The 8,184-nt window shown below is 37.6% G+C and overlaps 1 pseudogene; it reads left to right on the forward strand.

Annotated features, from left to right (window-relative positions):
- Nucleotides 1–1,033: 1,033 nt before the first annotated feature.
- Nucleotides 1,034–1,611, forward strand: LOC125080481 (transgelin-2-like; annotated as a pseudogene).
- The last annotated feature ends 6,573 nt before the right edge of the window (nucleotides 1,612–8,184 follow it).

The raw sequence follows: 8,184 nt of genomic DNA on the forward strand, positions 1-8,184 counted from the left end.
AGAGTACCTTTACAATTGTTGTTTTGAATTCTAGTTCTGACATTTTACTTACATCCATATTCATTAGATTCCTGGCTGTGAGTTCTGCTTCTTGTTCTCTTTTTGGGGTGAGTTCTTCCATCTTGTCATTATGTCCAGAAAAGAATAAAACAAAGGGAGGGAAAATACAAATATAGCAGCAATGATACCAGAAAAATGTATACTACACAAATCAGAAGAGAACAGAAACCAAAAAGAAAAAAGAAAAAAAAAAAACTGAGAATAAAATCAAGCAAGAAATAGAACATAACAGAACAATAAACTGGATCCTGAGTATTTTGGTCTGTTTGTTAGAAGAAACTAGATCCCAAAATAGGCAAGAAAGAAAACCTCAAAAATGTTTAAGTGTAAAATGAAGTTTAAAATGAAACTTGAAAGTGTAAAAGTGTAAAAATGAAATTTAAAAAAGACTTAAAAATAATTAATAAGATAATAAAATAATTGAAAAGGAAAATAAAATATAAAACTGAAGGACTAAAAAATAATAACTATACTGGAAAAATACACACTACACAAATCAGAAGAGAATAGAAACCAATAAGATAAGAAAAGGGAAAAAAATGGGAATAAAATCCGCCAAGAAGTTGAACAGAACAGAACAATAATCTAGATCCAGGGTGTATTTTGGTCTGTTTGTTAGAAGAAACCAGATATTAAAAATAGGCAAGAAAGAAAACTATATATATATATATATATATATATATATATATATATGCCTATTTTGGGATCTTGCCTATACTTGACTATATTTGGGATACACACACACACACACACACATACACACAAATGTAGTTGAATACAATGAAATGAAGCCAAAAATGAAATATATATATATTTATAAACTGTAAGTGTAAAAATGAAAATTTAAAAAGACAAAAATAATTGAAAAGACAAGAAAATAATTGGACTCCACTGGCAGCCCCCGCCAGGATTGTGCTGCACTTACCACCAATACCACTTACTTATAGCCACCACTCCACCACTATCCTTTGGAATGGCCAGTAGGAGACCTGCCTACAGCCTGAGCTGGGAGGTAGAGCAGAAGATCGAGAAACAGGAGGATGCAGACCTGGAGCAGATCCTGATCCAGTGAATCACCACCCAGTGCCACAAGGATGTGGGCTGGCTCTAGCCTGCATGGGAGAACTTCCAGAACAGGCTTAAGGATGGCCTGGTTCTGTGTGAGCTCATCACCAGGCTGTACCCCAAGGGACAGGCCCCAGGGAAAAATATCCAGGCCTCCACTAGAGCCTGCTGGAGCAGATATCTCAGTTCCTGCAGGCAGCCAAGCACTGTGGCATCAACACTACTGACATCTTCCAGATTGTGGACATCTGGGAAGAAAAGAGCATAGCCTATATGCAGTGGATGCTGATGAACCTGGGTGGACTGGTGGTAGCCCAGGGCAACGGGCTTTTCTCTGGGGATCCCAACTGTTTTCCTAAGAAGTCTAAGGACAATCCTTGGAACTTCTCAGACAACCAGCTGCAAGAGGGCAAGATTGTCATTAGTTTGCAGATGGGCAGCAACTGCTGGGCATCCCAGGCCAGGATGCCCTGCCAGATCCTCTGATCCTATCCCAGCCCTGTTCCTGCCCTTCCATGAATGGTGTGTGTGTGTGTATATATATATATATATATATATATATGTTTTAGCAGTGACATTCCCTGAGCGCTCCTGGGACTTTCAGACTCCCTTCTGCCAGAGTGGGGGCCTGGCCTGGACTGCCTCCTCTGGGGGTGCCCAATGGCAGGTTCTCTCCTTGTGGTTATTAATACATTCCCTTCTTTAACCCCCCCCCCAAAGACAAGAAAATAATTGAAAAGTGTAAAAATAGGGGCGCCTGGGTGGCTCAGTGGGTTAAAGCCTCTGCCTTCGGCTCAGGTCATGATCCCAGGGTCCTGGGATCGAGCCTGGCATCAGGCTCTCTGCTCCACGGGGAGCCTGCTTCCTCCCCTCTCTCTCTCTGCCTGCCTCTCTGCCTACTTGTGATCTCTCTCTCTCTGTCAAATAAATAAAATAAAATAAAAATTTTTTTAAATTAAAAAAAAGAAAAGTGTAAAGATATAAAACTGAAGGACTAAAAAATAATAATTATACCAGAAAAATATACATTGCACAGTCAGAAGAGAACAGAAACCAAGCAGAAAAGGGAAAAAAGGGAATAAAATGGAAATAAAATCAGATAAGAAGTTGATCAGAACAGAACAATAAACTAGACCCTGGCGTATTTTGGTCTGTTTGTTAGAAAAAACTAGATCCCGAAATTGGTCAGAAAGGGAAAATAAAATAAGATAAAATAAAATATATTTGAATACAATGAATGGAAGCCAAAAGTGAAAAATATATAAACAGCAAGTGAAAAAGTGAAAATTAAAAAATAATTGATAAAATAAAATAGCTGCAAAGGATAATAAAATATAAAAAAGGATTAAAGAAAAATAAGAAAAAACCACGAATACTATATACTTCTTTCCCCTGAAGCTGGAGTTTTACAGTTTTGTATGATTGGCAAACTTGGTATTTGCCAGAAGTTCCCACTGGTCTTCTAGGGGAGGGGCCTGTTTCACTGATTCTCAGGGGTCTTTGCCCGGGAGGAATTGCACCGCTCTTGCCAGGAGGCTTAAAATGGCAGCGCTCCGATCTCTATCCCAGGAGCTTATTTTGAATCCCCCACTCTTCAGTGAGCCCTCACAGAAAAGCAGGCAATCTCTCTTGTCTCTCTAGTTTTGGACTGAACTCTGTGTTCATCCAGTCTGTGCCTGAGCATTTTCACCTCAAGCACGAGACCTGCTCATGAGTCTCCAAACTGTAAACAGACTTGTGGAGTGTACCGGGCTGCTCCTCTCAGAGTAGGGAAGGGGGCCTCACTGCAGTTCTGCTTTTTGCTGGGCCCCTGCTCAGAGAACTTTCCCCTTACCATGCAGGGGTTCCTGGTTTATGGCAACACCAAGGAGAAAGAAGCACCTGGTCTAACTGTTGCAACCAGCTTTCCTGCTCCAACGCCTGGGAACTCTGCCATACTCAGAACGAGGGTGTCCCTTGTTCTTTTTGTGACCCCAGGAATCCTGAGACCATGCTGTCCCACCTGGGATTCTGCCTGCTGGAAGCCTCAGGTAAACTTATAGAAGTTCCAACTTTGCACTCTGCTGTTTGTAACACTTTCAGTAGCCGGCTTGTGGAGGCTCTCTACTCCTGTGTTTTATCTCCCGATGTATCACCTCAGATTCACATCTCTGCATCTCCTACCTTGCAAAAAGTATTTGCTTTTCTATTTGTAAAATTCTTTTCTCAGATCTCTGGTTTATTTTCCAGGTTTTCAGAATGATTTAATAATTATCTAGCTGATTTCTAGGGATCGGACAAAACTGGGATCCCCTACTCCTCCATTATCTTGGAAGGTCTCAAATTCTCCTATCTTTTGCCAGTGGGAGCTTGTTCAAGTTGGTTAGTAGGTCATTTTTGGAAACAGTTTTTAAATCAAACTTATTAGATATTATTTATATGTAAGATTATGCTCACATTTTACTTACTCAGTTTGATGAACTTGGACAGTTGTAAAAATCTATGTGACAACTACCCCAGGCAAGATGTAGTACATTCCTTTTTTATTTTACACTCATATACATGTTTTCTTTTACTTATTTATTTACTCTTAAACTTAAAATGTTATATTAGTTTCAGGTGTACAATATAATGATTCAACAATTCTATACATTACTTAGTGCTCATCACAATAAATGTACTCATTTTATCTATTTCACCCATCCCTAGCCTACCTCTGGTAACCACCAGTTTTTCACTGTATTTGAGTCTGGCTTTTTGGGGGGGAGGGGTCCTCTTTTTTTCATTTGTTCATTTGTTTTGTTTCTTAAGTTCCATATATGATTGAAATCATATGGTACTTGTCTTTCTCTGACTGACTTATTTCACTTAACACTATACTCTCTAGATCCATCCATGTTGTTGCAAATGGCAAAATTTCATTACTTTTTATAGCTGAGGAATATTCCAGTGTGTGTGTGTGTTTGTGTGTGTGTATTTCTGCTTTATTCATTCATCTTTGGATGGACACATGAGTTGCTTCCATATTTTGGCTATTGTAAATAATGCTGCAATAAACATAGGGGTGTACATATCTAGTCAAATTAGTGTTTTTGTTATCATTGGGTAAATACTCACTAGTAGAACATCTGGATCATATGGTAATTTTATTTTTAAATTTTTGAGGAACCTCTAATTTTTTCCACAGTAACTGTACAAGTTTGCATTCCCACCAGCAGTTTATAAGGGTTCCTTTTTCTCCATATCTTTGCAACACATGTTGTTCCTTGTGTTTTTGATGTTAGCCATTCTGCCAAGTGTGAGGTGGTATCTCATTGTGGTTTTGGTTTACATTTCTCTGATGATGAGTGATCTTGAGCATCTTTTCATGTGCCTGTTGACCATCTGTATGTCTTTTTGGAGAAATGTCTGTTCATGTCTTCTGCCCATTTTAATTGGATCACTTGTATATAATTTATATATTTTGGATACTAATCCCTGACTGGATATATCATTTGCAAATATCTTCTCCGATTCAGTAGCTTGTCTTTTTGTTCAGTTGATATTTTCCTTTGCTGGGCAGAAGCTTTTAGTTTTGATGTAGTCCCAATAGTTTATTTTTGCTTTTATTTCCTTTGCCTGAAGAAACTATCTAGAAAAATGGTGCTATGGCCCATGTCAGAGAAATTACTGTCTATGCTCTTTTTTTTTTTTTTAAAGATTTTATTTATTTATTTGACAGAGAGAGATCACAAGCAGACAGAGAGGCAGGCAGAGAGAGAGAGGGAAGCAGGCTCCCCACTGAGCAGAGAGCCTGATGTGGGACTCGATCCCAGGACCCTGAGATCATGACCCGAGCTGAAGACAGCGGCTTAACCCACTGAGCCACCCAGGCACCCTGTCTATGCTCTTTTATGGGGTTTTTATAGTTTCAGATCTCACATTTTGGATTATTTCTGTGTTTGGTGTATGAAAGTGGTCCAGTTTCATTCTTTTGCATATAATTGTTCAGTTTTCCCAACACCATTTGTTGAAGACACCATTTTTTTTCCATTGCATATTCCTGCCTCCTTTGTCATAGGTTAACTGACTATTTTATATGGGTATATTTCTGGGCTCTCTCTTGTGCTCCATTGATTTATGTGTCTACTTTTGTGCCAGTTCCACAGTGTTTTGATTACAACAGCTTTGCAGTATATCCTGAAATCTGGGATTGTGATACCTCATTTTGTTCTTTTTCGAGATTGTTCTTGTTGTTTTGGTCTTCTTTGTTTACACAGAAATTTGGGATTATTTGTTGTAGTTTTATAAAAAATGCTATTGGTATTTTGATAGGGCTTGCATTAAATCAAGATATAGCACATTTCTATCATCCTAGAAAACTTCCTTCTGTTCCTTTGGAATTAGTCGACTCCTCCCTCAACCTCAAACAAGTATTAACCTGATTTTTAACACTATAGATTCATTTTTTTAGTACTAAAAATTCATATAAATGGAATTTTACTATATGTACTTCCTTATGTCTATCTTCTTTCACTTGTTATAAAGTTTTAAGATTCATCGATATTATATGTAGGTAAATCTTTTTTTTTTTTAATTGCTAGGCAATATTGCCTTGGATGAATATATCCAGATTGCCTTCATAGTCAATTGGTGTTCCATAATCAGACACTCCCTACCAGATCCTAGTAGTACACCAGAAGGTGTTTTTCAAAAAGTCTGTAATTCTCTATTTCATATAGCACTGTTGCTCTAGGAACCACATAATCTGAAGTATGAGTCTCCCATTAGGTCTAGTCATAAACGTCACACCATGTCTTTTTCACCAATGATGCTTTGAATTCCACAGAGTCTGTAAGGAGGCATCACAGCATAGAGCTTTATTTAAAATAAATTTATTTTGGGATAATTCATAGTAAGAAATAATACAGAGATTCTGTGCACATTTTACAGTTTCTCTCAATGATATTTCTTTTTTTTTTTTTAAGATTATGTTTATTTTTGAGAGACAGACAGAATGAGAGAGCTGGCGAAGGAGCAGAGAGAGAGAGACAAACTCGATATAGGGCTCAATCTTGGGACCCTGAGATCATGACCTAAGCCAAAACCAAGAGTTGGACACTCAGCTAACTGAGCCACCCAGGCGCCCCTCAATGGTAACTTCTTGCAAAATTATAGTAAATATACAGGGTATTATCATTCATTTTGTCAAGATAAAAACATTTTTATCATCACAAAGGTCTCTCATGTTGCCATCCTACAGTCACATCCACTTCTCTCCCACCCCCCATCTGGTCCTTAAGTCTGGGCAACCACTAATCTATTCTCCATTTCTAAGATTTTGTCATTTCAATAGAGATGTGTAAGTGGAAATATATAGTATGAAACCATTTGGTATTGGCTTTTTTTCACTCTCTTTAATTCCCTGGAGATTCATTCAGATTGTTATGTGTATCATTGGTTTGTTCTTTTTTTTTTAATTGCTGAATAGTAGTCCATGGTGTGGATATACCACAGTTTGTTTAAGTGTGTTGAAGGATATCTGGATTGTTTCCAAATTTTGCATATTATGAATAAAGCTTCTATGAGCATTCATATAGATTTTTTTTGTGTGTGAGCATAAGCTTTCATTTCTTTGTGGCAAATGCTCAAGCGCAATTGAAGAGTCATATGGCAGTTGTGTTTAGATTTTTGAGAAACTGCCAAAATATTCTCAGAGTGGTTGTATCATTTTATATTCCAGTTTCTCCACATCCTTGTCAGTATATGATGTTGTCACTATTTTTAATTTAGCTACTCTGATAGGTGTACAGTGATTTTTCATTTTGTTTTAAATTTTCATTTCCATAATGACTAAGGATGTTGAACATCTTCTATGTGCTTATTTGCCATCTGTTTCCTTTCTGTGAAATATCTGATCATTCATTTTTTGGCATGAAGACTATTGTTGTAATAGTTTTTGTAATATTTAAGTATTCCCTTTCCCCAGTGTATAGTCACCCAATTAAATGGCTGTAGTTTCCATTAGGAAAAGATTGGAATATTTATGACCATTTATACTTGTCATGGTGTTCCAGGGTCCTCTCTGCTCTGGACTTCCAAAAACTAACAAGAGGCCATGACTCTTTGCTAGGGCAACTATTCTCAGAATTCTGGTTATCTTTAAAATCTTTTAATTTTCCAGATTGTGTAGTATCCTTATTTCCTGTTCATCTCACTTGCCTTTAGGAAAGCTGTGTATTAAACACTTCCATAAGTCTCTGCTTATCAACATCCCTAGTTTTTTCTCTGACCTCACCACCCATAATTATTGCATCCATCCAGCTTCTGTCCCTGCTTGGACTCTATTGTTTTGAGAGCATAGCATAACTATTGCTATTATTTGACCCTATTCTCTAATGTCATCCTCTATTTATTAGCCCTAACCTACAGAGGAGAACTGTGCTAAACTTTCAATTATTGCTGATGACCTTCTCATTAACATATTTCTTATAATTTGGGTAAGTATTGTGGGTTTTCTGGCCCTATATGTTATATTCACTCTAGCAAACCCACTTATATTAGCTTTTAAATAACCTTTTCCCACTATCTGATATAGTAATTCAGGCATTTCTACCTCACTTAGTATAAGCCATTACATTTTGCATGCTTCTGGGAGTTATCCTAATAAGATGTTTATGTCTCTTTAAGCATTTGACAGAAAATTATATTCCATATCTTGGGAGAGGATATATTGATAGTTTCTTCCTATTCAACTTTATGTTCTGGCACTCTTGATTACACTCCCTTAGATCTAGTCCCACTGGTTCCTCCTGGCACATGATGGCTACGTCCGGTAGCTCTTTTCGGGGACAGTTCCTTTCCACCCCATGCCCAGAATTTTTCAGTCAGGACAGATTTCAAGGGATGTTTTGTGGGGAAGAGCCTCTGCATTTTTTTTTTTTTTTTTTAAAGCAAGGGAGACTGTTATCCTGTTTTAGAGAGACGTGAGCCATTTCTATAGGCTCAGCAAACCTAGAAGACTTTGAGAATTTTCAGGGCAACCAGAAATGGATATAACCATTCCATATGTCAGGGTCCTATTTTTCTCTTCACTCTGTT

The sequence above is a fragment of the Lutra lutra genome, chromosome 11 (genome assembly GCF_902655055.1).
Source record: "Lutra lutra chromosome 11, mLutLut1.2, whole genome shotgun sequence".
Taxonomy (NCBI): Eukaryota; Metazoa; Chordata; class Mammalia; order Carnivora; family Mustelidae; genus Lutra; species Lutra lutra.